Raw genomic sequence first — 13,562 nt, 5'->3', positions numbered from 1 at the left:
TACATATATATTGGTTTTCAGGGAGAAAAGCATTTTTTGCTTTTAGCACACTTAGGAGTTTAAATAAAAACAAATATATCTGTATTGACTGTAGTTATTATGCTTGGTTTCATATGGAGTAAGTGGTTCAAATAAAAATAGATTGGTTGGAGTGAATGTGCATCAGTTCCAATAATAACACAGGCAGCTTCAAGAAGCATGTAAGTTTCATTTAATGTGCACTGGGCTTTCAAAGACGAGGCAAGAAACATTAGATCAGAACAGCTTTTAGTTTACATTTTCTGTCTAAAGCTTCTGCATTTACCAGATTTCTGAAATAGAATGAAAGTCCATCAACAAGTGGAGAGAGGGGTTTGTTAGGAGGCCAGAGGGATGTTACAGAGGGAGGAAGTGATATACGGTAAAACTTGACCCTGAGGTGGAAATTCCCAACTATAGTATCTCTCTACAGTTATTCCCCTACATGTGGTATTATCTCCTTGCATAAAGATGGCTTCAAACTGGAGCAAACAAAAACGGTATAACAAAGGATCATAGGTTTTGAGAAAACCACAGCTGAGGGCCAGTTTTCAAAGGGAAAATTAAGAACAACTACAAACTTATTAGAGGTTTGTGGTGGTGCAAGGGGCTGCAGCGACCCTAACCCCAGAGAAAACTCCAAAATCCATAACAATAACCAAAGTGTGGTGGTTGGGCACCAATGTTTAGTACCATACGCCGTGGTTAGGGTGAGAACTCCCAATCCCCCAGTTTAATAATTTGTGTATTTCAAGTTGATTGGTTAATGCTTTCCCCTCCCTGTTTTATGTATAAAGTTCTGAATATTCATTTTCTTTAGTTAACTAAATTCTGCACCCCTCAACATGCCATTGGTTGTTTGGACATTAGTCCCACCTATGTGTTAATTCCATTGGTTCCCTCTACCTCAACCCCGCCTCCTATCCCATATCCCATTGGCTGTATCCTTTATCCCCGCCTGTCCTATCCCCACTATAAAATCCCTGGACACCCCGTCAGATCCTCGCCTCTTTGTCCCTACCCTTTCACGTGAATAAGTGTTCTGCGTGGAATGTACATGAGGAGTCCCTTCACTCTGCTTATTCACCTCCACCTGCGTGCCCTCACACCCTGCTCAGAGACGGCTCCCTCGGGTGAGGAGCTCATCCCCTCCTGCGTCCTGTCTTTTTGTGTGGACCACCTAGGACCAGTCAGGTTGCGGCTAGACCTCCGGGCACTCTTTGAGCTTGCACGCAACATGACCGAGTGTCCTGGGTTGCAGTGTATTCTATCACCATCCTCATGAGCTGTTGCAATCAGGTGGGGCGGTGTTTCCTTGCCTCCTCCCCCCAGACTATCTTTCTGTTAATGGCCCATCATTGTCCTGCCGCCTGACTCAGAGATAACTCCCTCAGGACTATCTTCTGTTAATGAGCCTAATCAACACTTGGCCTCATGACTCATTACCTCATTGTGAGATGCTCCACCCAGAGGGAGGATCCCATCATGGGTATAATCTGGGACTCTGAACACCAGAGACAACCCTTTCCACTGGACTTCAGAGGACAGGAGCTACACAGCAACCACTGGACCTCCTGAGGAAAAGCAGACCCTTTTTTCCTACAGGATCACCGCTTCAGAGGACTGCAGCCACCATTCCACCAGACTGCTACCACCACCCTGCCTAACAGGGATTCAGGTTGTATCTTGACTCTGTCAGTTTGAACCAGTGTTTTCTTTTAGTTTTTTTCCTTTTCTTTAATTTCCCCCATTAAATTGTTATTCTGACTTGGTGCCTCCCACTGGTTTGTTTTTCAAACTAGTACACCGAGCTTAACAACTTTCTTGGGTCTAGGCCATATCACTCAAGAAATGCTACAGGAAACTAGGAGAGGGGTGCCTTGGGCAGGATCCAGAGAGGCTTTCTGCCCCGGTGTTCTGAATCCCACAGCTACTACAATCATAATATCTCCAGGTTAGATAAACACAAAAGGAAAAGACATCTCTTTAAGATATCAGATGTTCTTTGGAAAGCATCAGGGAAACAATCTAAATGCAGTGATTCATTTCCAGGAATGGTTGTTGATGGTCAAGGGATCAGTTAAATCCAGCACCTCTGCTTTCCAAGATTATAAGATAGAGCAAAGCTGGGAATGTAATTCAAGAGTGAATATTCAAAAGTGACTTGTTAGGTCCATGTTAACTCACCAGAGACCTAAAGCAATGGATTTACATCACAGTCTCCAGTCATGATGGAGATGTGTGATGGTCTTACTCTGGGTACTGCAAGACATAACTGGGGGCGAGGAGCCATTTGGGAGGCCATTACTTCATAGTCTTTGAGTCTGTATGTTTTACCAATTTCCATCTTCACTCCTCAGATTTCTTCTGTGTCCTTCAGAAAGGAGGACACTGCCTGTGCATTGGAATCCCCTGCTTCAAGTACCCTCTCAGACCTGATGGCAATGAAAGGGGATTTATCATGGGATGAGAAACATGCTAGAGGAGAATGCTGTCACTGTGCCTTTAGGATGGGCCTTTGAGGTAAAGGATGGGATCCCATCTCCCACAAAAGCTCCTGGAAGTTCCCAGCTCTGTGGCCATCTGTTTCTCATGGGACCATCTGTTCCCAGTGAGCAACACCCCAGGAGAGTATGTTTATCAAGACTAGCAGGTTGAAGCTTGGCAGGATCTGCAAGTAAGCAATAGGAGGCCTTTAAATGCAGACTTTCTATTTGCAGTATGTGAAGCCTGCATGTGTGTGTTGCCTCCAACCACCCATATACCACAGGGAAAAGCATTCAGAAACAGGATCCAAAAATAGAAGAAACTGTGTGACTCACAGCCCTGCCACCCTGAGTTGTATGCTCAGCACAAATCCCAGGCAAAGCAGCTTTAGGTGCTACGCACCCTCCGCACTCAGAGCTGCAGGTGACCCCAAAGGAAAACCTGTACTGTATACATATAACAATAGATTATGTGCTAAAGGCACCTCACTCAACAGTGCTCTTCCGTTCAAATGGGCACTGTTCCAACACCACACTAAGAGGGTTTGGTTCTGCTGGCTGTGTGGGTCTTTGGTGAGAAACAGCTGAGAGGACCAGCTTCCTCTGGTGTGCAAAGCACAGGCCTGGCTGCCTACAAGGATTACAGCATGACACAGAAATAAAGAAGTATTAACACCACTGTCCTTGGCCACATTTCTATTTCCCTAGGATTTTCAGCTAAAAAAGTTATGCTTTACTTCTGCTCTTAAATGTATTGTGTTCAATATCATCATGGTCCTTCCACAGGATGTGCATATTTCAGAGGTCACTGAATTGGGTTTTTGTCTATAGAGGAAAAAAAGGTACATGAGAGTTACAAATTTTTGCCTGGGTAATATCAACTTGTCAGATAAACAGCAACCAGCTGAACATTTTCTCAAAAAATTGTATTTCTAATAAAAGTATTTTTGGCAAGTTTCTTTATTTTTTCATTGTAAGATGTCCAATATTTCAATATATTTTGGCTTCTTCTGTAAGAACTACAAAGGATAAAAAGGATAAAAACAGGTTGTTTTAAAGCAAGAAAAAAAAATTAGGATTTTCCTTGCCAAACCCCATCTTGAAGACATGTTTGTCAAGTGTCAGTCAGAAAAGATAGGTAAAAATTTCAGCAGGGCAAAAAAACTCATTTAATTATCAGCTCCAGCCATGCCCTTTTGCACCATGTTGGCCAGGTGAACTGTATGATACAAACAGCAAACAGGTTTTCTGTGTGTTCTCATGTCTCTCTCTAGTGGAAAGCCCTCATCACTACACAAATACAGATAAGAGGCATGGACTTGTCAGTTCAACAAGGGGAGACCTGCGCCCCACAACACCCCTGCATCTTGGGGCTGATGCTGCCCCATGGTTGGGGCAGAGCTTTCCTGCCTTGTACAAGAACCCATTCCTTTTGCCCTTTGCCCCCAGGCAGGGCCATGCTATGCCTTAACTCAACCACAATATCTTGGAGAGGGGAAGACATTAGTGTCACACCCAGAGACAAATCAGTACCAAAAAATGTTGGCATTTAAGGATTTCAGTCAGATTCATTTGAACTGCAAAGGACAAAAATAAAGAAATCTTCAAATGCCTTGTTAAATTCATTTCCAGGTAGGAAACCCCACAGAAAGAGGGAGGCATCATCCAAATTCTCATGGCAAACCCTTGGAAATGCAGCCAAACAGCTATCAGCTACCAGCCCGCTCTGCCCAACTCCTCCTAACCCCTAGGGCCAGGCAGGCAACTTGCCCCGCCAGAGCCCACTGGCCTCAGCTTGTCAGTCCCTGCTCACATCCCTACACAGCCACGGAATCATCACTTTAGGCTCTGATGCAGCAGTTCTGAGCCTGCTGGCGGGAGGCACATGCACCCCTGACCCTTCTTGCACTGCAGCCAGTGCCGCTGCAGAGTCCCCAGGGAGCGTGGCGCGGGGTCCAGCAAACTGTGTTGAGCCTCCTGCTGGCGAGTGCCAAGCAGTGGCAGCCCCCGCCGAGCAGATGTTGTGCTTGCACATGGCTGGGTTTTCCTTTCTGTGGTGACAAATAAGCACCATTCATCTGGCAGAGATGGGAGCTGTACAGCATGGAGAGGGTGGGTCATGCCTTGTCCTTTGACTCTGCAGGGCTGGGGGAAGCCAGATGCTCTCTGCTTGCCAGGGAATTGCTCCCTACCTTGCCAGGCCTGGCTCAAACATTGCTGCCCCCATTTATTCACAAAGGGGCAAACAGTCCTGTATTGCATTTGCACAGGATAACTGTGGACTATTAATCTGGAAGCTGCAGAGCCAGCACAAGTCATCCAGGGGCCCTGTGAGCAGCCTGCATTTAGACTGGCCACAGACTGCTTTTCAACACAGGGGGACCTTATCCATGGCAGCACTGGGGTCCATCTCTGTTGTGCTGGGCCTGAGAGCATTGCCCCAGAGAAACCATGGGATGGCTGGAGGCTGCAGGAAACTCCAAGGGCTTAGCCATGCAGCTGGAGTGAGCATCCTGAGATGGCACTCAAGACCCAGGTTTTCTTAGGAGTGCCAAGTTACCCAAGGTTTCCCTGCTGCCATGTAGTGTGTAAAGGCTATTCTCGCCTGTGGGCTTCCCACTAAGCTGTTTATCTCCTGCAGCATTGCCTCCATTTCACAAAGGTGGAAACTGAGAGATGCTAAAAGCAGAAAGCCTCCATTATAACTGCAAGATGCCTAACTGCTGGCTGACTTGATGAACAGATGTACAGAGGCTTGCTAGGTCCTGCTAATGGAGGGGCATCTGCAGGTGCTCCACACTTGGATTAGCACTAATGAAGCACTCCAAATAACTGGGCACTTCTGAAAAATCTGGCCTAAATGATGCACCTGGGTGGCAGTGTGTGAGGCATAGCTGGGAGCAACAGCAGTCTTCAGGCAGTTTCCCAGGTCTAAACACTAAGCCTTCTTTTCCTATGAACCCACATTTGACTGAATACCTTGTTATCAGTGGCTTCCACGCATACACTAACCTCTGTTTTAACAGAGTTTTAAGCCCTTGGAGTTTCCTGCAGCCTCCAGCCATCCCATGGTTTCTCTGGGGCAATGCTCTCAGGCCCAGCACAACAGAGATGGACCCCAGTGCTGCCATGGATAAGGTCCCCCTGTGTTGAAAAGCAGTCTGTGGCCAGTCTAAATGCAGGCTGCTCACAGGGCCCCTGGATGACTTGTGCTGGCTCTGCAGCTTCCAGATTAATAGTCCACAGTTATCCTGTGCCAATTAACACAGATGCCATGACAGAAATTAGTATTGTGTTTTTAAGTATTTGATCTATGCTGGGAGGAGGACAGTGGGTGCAAATGGGTAGCATGGTCACCAAGGCCCTTGAGCTAAGCAGCACCCACAGTGTCCTCTGTTTCTGCCCAGCAAAGCTGAAGACTGTAATATACTTTACTCAGGAGAGACAACTACCACATATCAGGCATGAACTTTGAACCAGGGAGTAACAGGCATAAAGCTCTTTACTCATTTCGTTTGAGATACAAAATCAAGGGACTACTGAAAACAAAATAAAAATATTTCTGAGAAGTCTTGAAATTCCCCCTATTTTGCCTGTTAAAAATTGGCTGAAAGTGATACCTTTGATCGCCTAATTTGTAATATGACTTTAAAATGGGATGACAGCAGTGACTGCCAAGGCATGAACCTCCTTTTTTTGCCTGCAATATTTGTCTTTTACCAATAAGCTAATTGATTGAGTTTGGCTGTTGAAAGCCCTGAGTTTTATCCCCAATGAACCCTGTATGTGTTTAATACCTATCAGCTAGAGGTCAAAAATGAAAGGTATTTAATCTCCTCCTCTCAGTCCTAGTCAGAACGATTTTGAAGTGATAGGTTTAAGGGCACACATCAATTTTGTCTCCTAAACAATCGTTTCCCCACATTCTTTCAGTTACACTTTATCTCCAAGAGGATCTAAGCAGCAGGTATTGAGCCTGACTTTAAATCTCATCAAGCCCCAGCTTTCCCTGTGGCAATGCAGAGGGAAATATTTAGTGCCAGCCACTCTGCCACTTCACCTCCTGACACAATATTATTTCATTGTAACCTGTCCAGTGAGCAAATTGCCTCTTTGGCTCCCTCGCTGTCTCTGCACAAGGGCTGGGCTATTGATTGTGACAGTGTGCCAGTGTGCACAGGGTGATTCCTGAAGAGGAGGGATCGATGGGAGCATAATTGCTACCTTGTCAGCAGCAACTGGGGAAGAGGGGCTGGAGTAAACAACATAGTGGTAGAAAAAGCTGACACTGCTTCTGGAGCATCTTCTTCTACCATGGGGCGGGGGACACAGCTAAACTGCTGCTAGGGGAAAAGGCATCAGTTATTCCCATGGAAGTGGTTTTGCACTCACAGAGCCACTTACGGAGAATGAGAGAGCTGCAGACAAGGGGAAAGAATGGGTGAAGGATTCGTATCTAGAAAGGAGCCATCAGCTGAAGAGTTAGTGGAAAAAGTTGGACCATGGCACTGCAGGTTAGTTTTTCCTCCAAGGTTAGTGTGCATTGCAATCACAGACAATAGGTCTGGAAGGGAGACTTCAAGGGTTACATAATCCATCCCCCTACCCCAAGGCACGACCAACTATACTTACACCATTGCAAGGCTGCAACCTTGGCTCGGGGCAGCACACAATGGTATAAAATGGACCATAAACCAGCACTGTCACCTTTAACACAAGATCATAAGCTTCTGTACTGTAGACTGTGCAGAGACTGTAGCATACAGAGTGACCAAAATCATTACAACATATTACATGTTGGACCAATCCACTTTATAAGCAATGCCTCTGTATTAAAGTGCCTCAGTCAAATATTTTCCGAACTTTGCCTCAGAGAAAGGCATAAGCTCAGGGGAGTTTCCACTGGAAGCAGGTCCTTGCAGGAACTCAAGCCTGCTTTCAAAAGTTGGGGATCCTGGGCTAGGTTCCATGACTTTCTTCTCTGTTTTAATTCCATTGCAATGTCACCAGATTCATTTCTGCCACACTGATGATGCAAAGTCATGGCATTAGCAGCTCTCAAATTTGTGTGGAAAAACATGTCTTCAAAATTCAGCAGTGATCTCATGCCAGCAAGCAGACCCTCAGCTGGCCAGGGTCTGAGGTGACAGTCCTTTTTGCTTTCAACACACATTACTGTTTTTCTCATGAGTACCATCCCAACTTATCACAGCTTCATGTACTGCAAAAGATAATGTTTGTCCTAAGCGCTGCTGCTGTCTCCCTGGCAGGGACTGGCTGGGAAAGAGCCAACACATTGCTAGTTATCTCCATATCCACCTGGAAGTGGCAGGACCAGAAGTCATGGAGCATCAGGCTTGGCAGAGAGCAGGGAAGCAGCAGTGTGCTCCAACCACCCATGGTGAGACACGCAGAAGAAGCTAAGCAAGGAAGGTCAGTATGGACCAGCAGCAGTGGGGTGAAGGAAAGCACCGAAACTCAAGTCTCAGCAGCTTAGCTTTTTTCCAACCTAATGTTCAACAAGTACAGAAGAGAACAGAACCCAGACAAACCTGAGCTCTAACATTCCCCTGATGGAGAGCCTGTCTGCAGTACAGCTCGCTCCACAAAGACAGAAATTGCACATGGTCTCTTGCATGAGGTTCATATATCTTTTGTCTCTTCACTTGTCATGTCACATCATCTTAGGGACTGGTACAATATACCCCCATATGTGGAGACTGTGTAGAGATGCAAAGCCACTTACTAAAAAAGATTTGTTAACTCCCCAACTTCCCCAAGCTTTATCTGAGGCTGGAACAGACAGCAGCAGGGAGGGGAAGGAGGCAGGCATGTCACTTCACGTTTTGATCAAAGATTCAAGTTTGTTATTGATTCATCCAAGCCTATTTACCTCCCTCCCATCCCCAGCATCACTGATTCTGTCTCTGGTACTTAAACATCAAGCCAAAGAATTTCCTCCTCAAAACTGTGCTATGAGAAAGCAAAGGCAATGTATCGCTCTGAGAAACTCCATCTTCTCCATCACACACTGGCCTCCTGCCTTCAGGCTCAGCTTGCAGCAGAGAACAACTTTGTCATCACTTGTAAATGAAGTGGCTTAACGCCGATCTCACCCAGGGAGAATAAACACAAATTGCAGTGCTGTTTCACAGAGTTACTTCTCTGATGTTCCCAACAGTATGTAGAGCTTACCTGGTGCTTTGTCTCCTAAGATCTCAAAGCAGCAGACTTGCTGTCAACTTGATTGGGAAAAGGGCTTCTCCCCACATCTCAGTCCTAGAACGAGATTAACAGCCTAGAACAGACTTCAGAAAGTTAAAAGAGCTTGAAACAGCTATAAAGCTCTGTTGGGTGTATCTATGTTTATGATAGCAATTGACAATGTTACCATTAAATAACCACTTTACTCTGTACTGGTGTGGCCTCACCTCAAGTGCTGTGTGCAGTTTTGGGCACCAAATACAAGAAGGACATAAAGCTATTAGAGAGTGTCCAAAGGAGTGCTAAGAAGATGGTGAAGGGTCTGGAGGGGAAGCTGTCTGAGGAGTGACTGAGGTCACTTGGTCTGCTCAGCCTGGGGAAGAGGAGATCGAGGGGAAACTTCATTGCAGTTACAGCTTCCTCATGAGGGAAAGTGAAGATGCACGTGCTGATCTCTTCCCTCCAGTGACCAGTGATAGGACCCAAGGGATTGACATGAAGTTGTGTCAGGGGAAGTTTAGGCTGGATATTAGGAAAAGGTTCTTCAGTGATTGAGCACTGTAGCAGGCTCTCCAGGGAAGTGGTGATGGCACCAAGGCTGCCAGAGTACAAGAGGTGTTTGGACAACACTCTTGGAACATGTGTTATTTTGGGGCTGTCCTGTAGAGGGCCAGGAGTTGGACTTTGATTATCCCTGTGGGCTCCTTCCAGCTCAGGATATTCCATGATTCTATGATTATACATAATAATTATATAATAGCAGAATAAAAAGGCAATCATCTCCAAATCTTGGCAGTCTCTCCGAAGAAAAGGTAAGGTGTTAAAGGAGGGTAAATCTAATAGAAAAGAACAAAAAGAAGGTAACAAAGTAAACCCAGGATGAGTATTAGCAAACATTTTTTGGAAATTCATCTAGTACAGGACTCAGAACTGGAGCACTTATTTCCTCTATTTGCTATAAGTTGTTATATTTTCTGAGACTAAATACAGAGGAAGATGCCCATGGAAAAACAACTCCCCAGGCTGGAGAGGATGGTATGCTTCACCCATTAACAGGGTGGCCAATCTGCATCAGTCTTCTAACCAAACCAAGCATAATTCCTCATGGACATTTGGCAGCCATCTCATACTCACTATCACACCATGTTTAGCGAAAAAATCCAAATCGATTGCTATTCATACATCAGATGGGCAAACAGACACCAGCTGCAGTGTAACCCACTTACTCTGAATTAGCAACGACTGTATTGCAATTCAGGCTTTGAGATTTTCTAAAATATAAGCAGGGAGAGACCATCATAATGTCTGTGATAATGACTGGGTGTGTGGATCATGGAGCTGAAAATTATTTCTCCTAAACTCCTTTCTTAGAAGAGGACATGTGTTCAGATTTGGCCGGTTGGTCTGAAACTGTGCCTGTGTTCATTCATCTCTGGTACATATCCAGTTTGTGTGCTGGGACATATCACCATGCTGATTTTGGTTCAACAATATCACTTCAAATAAATAAGAAGCACAGCCTTAAACTAACCTTCCACTGCTACATTATTTAATAATTTAATAACAATTATAATTTTGGAATTACAATTCTACCATGTAGAAGCCTGGATAAGAACGCCAATTTGGTTATACAGTCAAAATATCTCCTCTTTTCAGGAACACAAGCAAGTTTCTATTATAGATTCATATTATAGGTCAGACCTTCACCTAGCATAAACTGGCAACACCACTGTGCTGTACCAATTTATACCTACAGTAGATGTAGCCCAGTGACTTTAAAATAATCAGATCAGCAGCCCCATCCGCAGCACTAAGCAGAACCATACACAGGGATATATTGCACATGCCCACTCACTGTGAGTTATGTATTTATAGAGCAAGCTAAACTGAAAGGAGTTAAAACTGTGCACTGTGATGCATTCAGTCCTTTGATGTGAGCAACAGGGGTGATGGCAGTGTTGTATTGGAATTGGATATGAAGGCATGAACGTGCAGACATGGCTAAGTGTGACAGCTGTGCTAATACTTGGAGACTCACGTAGTACAGAATGTGCAGACTTTGTGATTCTCTTGCACTGAGAAAAGATTTTCATCACCCTCAGCTAAAGGTTATTGGTCTCTGAGGGCAAGGGGGGACATATGCATCCTTCCTTGCAAACTGCACTTGGGTGTAGTAGGAAAAAAGTTGATATGTCCCCATAACTTTATGGGCTAAAGCAGCAGTTTTAAAGGATGCCGAATCAGATGAATCCTGGCCTTCCACATTCAGGACTAGGTCAGCCTCCTAATGTCACAGGAAAGCTACAGACAGAGCAGAATGTACCCTTTCTCATATGCTGCTAGACAAGATGAACAAGAGAAGTCCAAGTTTGCATCAGCAGAGCACACATTGGCTCCAGCTCTTAGTCAGCCTCCCACACTGTCTTTTCATCCCACACAAGCAGCCTAGCACCTACAAATACCTGCATAGGGAAAACCACAGCTTGCAGTATTTGTGCAGGCTACCTGACCTGACTCCTCTGAGAGCATGAGCAGGTACAATCAGGAGTGCTGAGCACTGAGAGTATAGCTTTCCCTTTGAATCTAATTAGCAATGCAAAGTTCCACCCGAAGCAGAGCCTGCCTAACGTACAAAATAAAAGTGGCCTATTTCTTAATGCTCTTATTAGCACTAAATACCTTCCCTCTCTACCCAGACATGTGGCAGAGAGAGCAAGAGATGAGGGCTCTAGCCTTTGCACATAATCAGGTGGGGCGAGCTATCTGACCCACGCTTGCCTCTGCCTCCCCCCTTCCAGTTAGTGCTTTCATCATGTTGAGCTCCGGCACTGTGGTTTCCAGGCGAATTTCCACTCAGTGCTCAGAGAGCTGAAACCTTTAGATTAATCCCAGATCTGTCAGCCTCCATCATTTTCAAGCAGGGCTGTGAGCTGCAGGGCACTCCGTTACTTTCTCCAGCACTGAGGAGCCTTAAGCCTCTTGCTCTCACTCTCCTGGAGAGTGGGCAGCTCCATTCTTCTCCCTCCCAACCTGAGATGACCTGAGTCTGTGGCCAGTGTGGTTGCAGCAGGATTTTCTGGGAATCAGGTGATTAAATTGTTTCCTCTCCCTCAATTTTGACTGGATCTGCAAAGTTCCAAGTCAAGCAGGAGATAAATGCTGCCAGCAATCCCCTTGTTCCCTTACACATGGTTGCCCCAGCCCCTAAGCTGCAGCCACTCTGGCTGGCACCATAATCCTGCTTGTTTGCTGCAATTGTGGAAATGAGCCTAAATACCCTGCACAGAAACTCTTAAGCCACTTCACTGATAGTTTAACACTCCTACTAGGCTAAACTTGAGATTTTGCTCAGATCTGTTTTGGTTAGACTGAACTTCTCTGATTCATCTGTTGGTGATCAACTGCCAGGGTAATTTCTTTCCCCTGATCCAGCAGAATATCTTTGCCAGTTATCTAGCCCCCATCTAGCTCAGCAGTCATTCATGGACTTTGCATCCTTTCTTCTTGCTTACTTCTGTCTTGGTCATTTTACCCTGCTGCAGGTAGCAGCAATGGTTGCTAGCAGAAGCTGAAGTACCTAGAACTAGAGTGCTGCTGTGATCCTGCCCTCTGAAGCCCTGCCAAGCAGGGCAGGAGAGCTCCTCAAGGTGCCAGGCTCACTGCTTCAGCAATTATCCTTTCTGTGGGTACCTCCTCATCATGTGGGTACCACCTCCTCGTCATGTGGGTACCTCCTCCTCGTGTGCAGAAAGGGGAGATACTCTGGTGCTGGGTGCTGTGGGAAGAGTTTAACCCTTCAGCTCATAACAAATCCCACTGTTCCAGCACCCTGGCTAGCACTCCCTCCAGCCTGTACCTCCTGAATCCCTTTTGAGAGCAGCTGAATCAATGTTTGACTTGTACAAACAGCTGCCTGACTGCAATTTGGAAGGGATTCAGATGGGGATTACGGCAAAGCAGTGGATAAAAATCTATTACATGGCAGTATTTATTTTAGATCCCTGTGGCACTCAGTGTGAACTCTGGAAGCATCTCCTGTTCCTTATGCAGTGGCACAAGTGCAACGGAATCACTTTCAGGAGCATGTGCTGCAGAGCAGTCAGAGGAGAGGAGTGAGATCCAAACTGAGTACACATTTCCAAGCCAGACTTACTTCACTCCACAGTGGATCCTCCCAGGGGGTGGGAACAGGTTTAGTTTTCAGGAGGATTTGATATTGGTAGAATTGCATCGCTTCGATAGCCCTAAGGGCCTGTGCCAGCTCTGGTTTACCAAAGACCAATGTTTCTCGCTTGCTGCAGCTGCATCCAAGATCTAAATCCAATCCTGTCTTCTCTCTTTGGGCACAGAAATGATCCAAGCTCCGAGTCAGCAGTAGGACCTGCCTGGGAGGAGAACTGGAGCAATGTTGCAGCAAACCCCACTTCGTTGCTCTCTACTAATAGCTTAGCAATGAAGGGAATAGTTCAGGCAAGAGGTCGTGTTCCTGTAGGTGGCAATCTCTGAGATGAAGTGTCCCAGGAACAGGACTGCAACAACCCACTCAATGCCCACGAGGGTCACCACCAAACCACCACTGTTGGCCCAGCCTGGCCAAGCTAGTCAGGAGGGTACTCATGCCCAGGACAGGCATGAGTACCCTCAGTCCTTTTCCAGTGTACATGCACACAGGCTGCTGGCAGGAGGGAGCACCAGGGTAATGCTGAGAGGCCGCTGACTTAACAGGCTGTGACAGGGCTGTGCAGCAGCAAAGAGAGGCAGAGAAGCCACCACTCTTGAAAAAGAAATACAGATGGGGAGCGATCTAAAGACAGTGAATTGCCCATCCCCAGCTTTGCCTTTTCTTGTGTTGAA

General features: G+C 46.0%; 1 long non-coding RNA gene across 1 annotated transcript; it reads left to right on the top strand.

Moving 5' to 3' along the window:
• The first annotated feature begins 9,097 nt into the window (after positions 1 to 9,097).
• Positions 9,098 to 13,328, top strand: LOC108448583. Its single transcript, XR_001864533.1, has 3 exons — positions 9,098 to 9,255; positions 10,474 to 10,477; positions 13,315 to 13,328. It is a non-coding gene; the product is annotated as an uncharacterized LOC108448583 (long non-coding RNA).
• Positions 13,329 to 13,562: the final 234 nt, after the last annotated feature.

Source organism: Corvus brachyrhynchos, unplaced genomic scaffold (genome assembly GCF_000691975.1).
Source record: "Corvus brachyrhynchos isolate BGI_N302 unplaced genomic scaffold, ASM69197v1 scaffold115, whole genome shotgun sequence".
NCBI classification, from domain to species: Eukaryota; Metazoa; Chordata; class Aves; order Passeriformes; family Corvidae; genus Corvus; species Corvus brachyrhynchos.
Note: the sequence above shows the minus strand (reverse complement) of the source record. Positions and strands in the feature narration are given on the sequence as shown.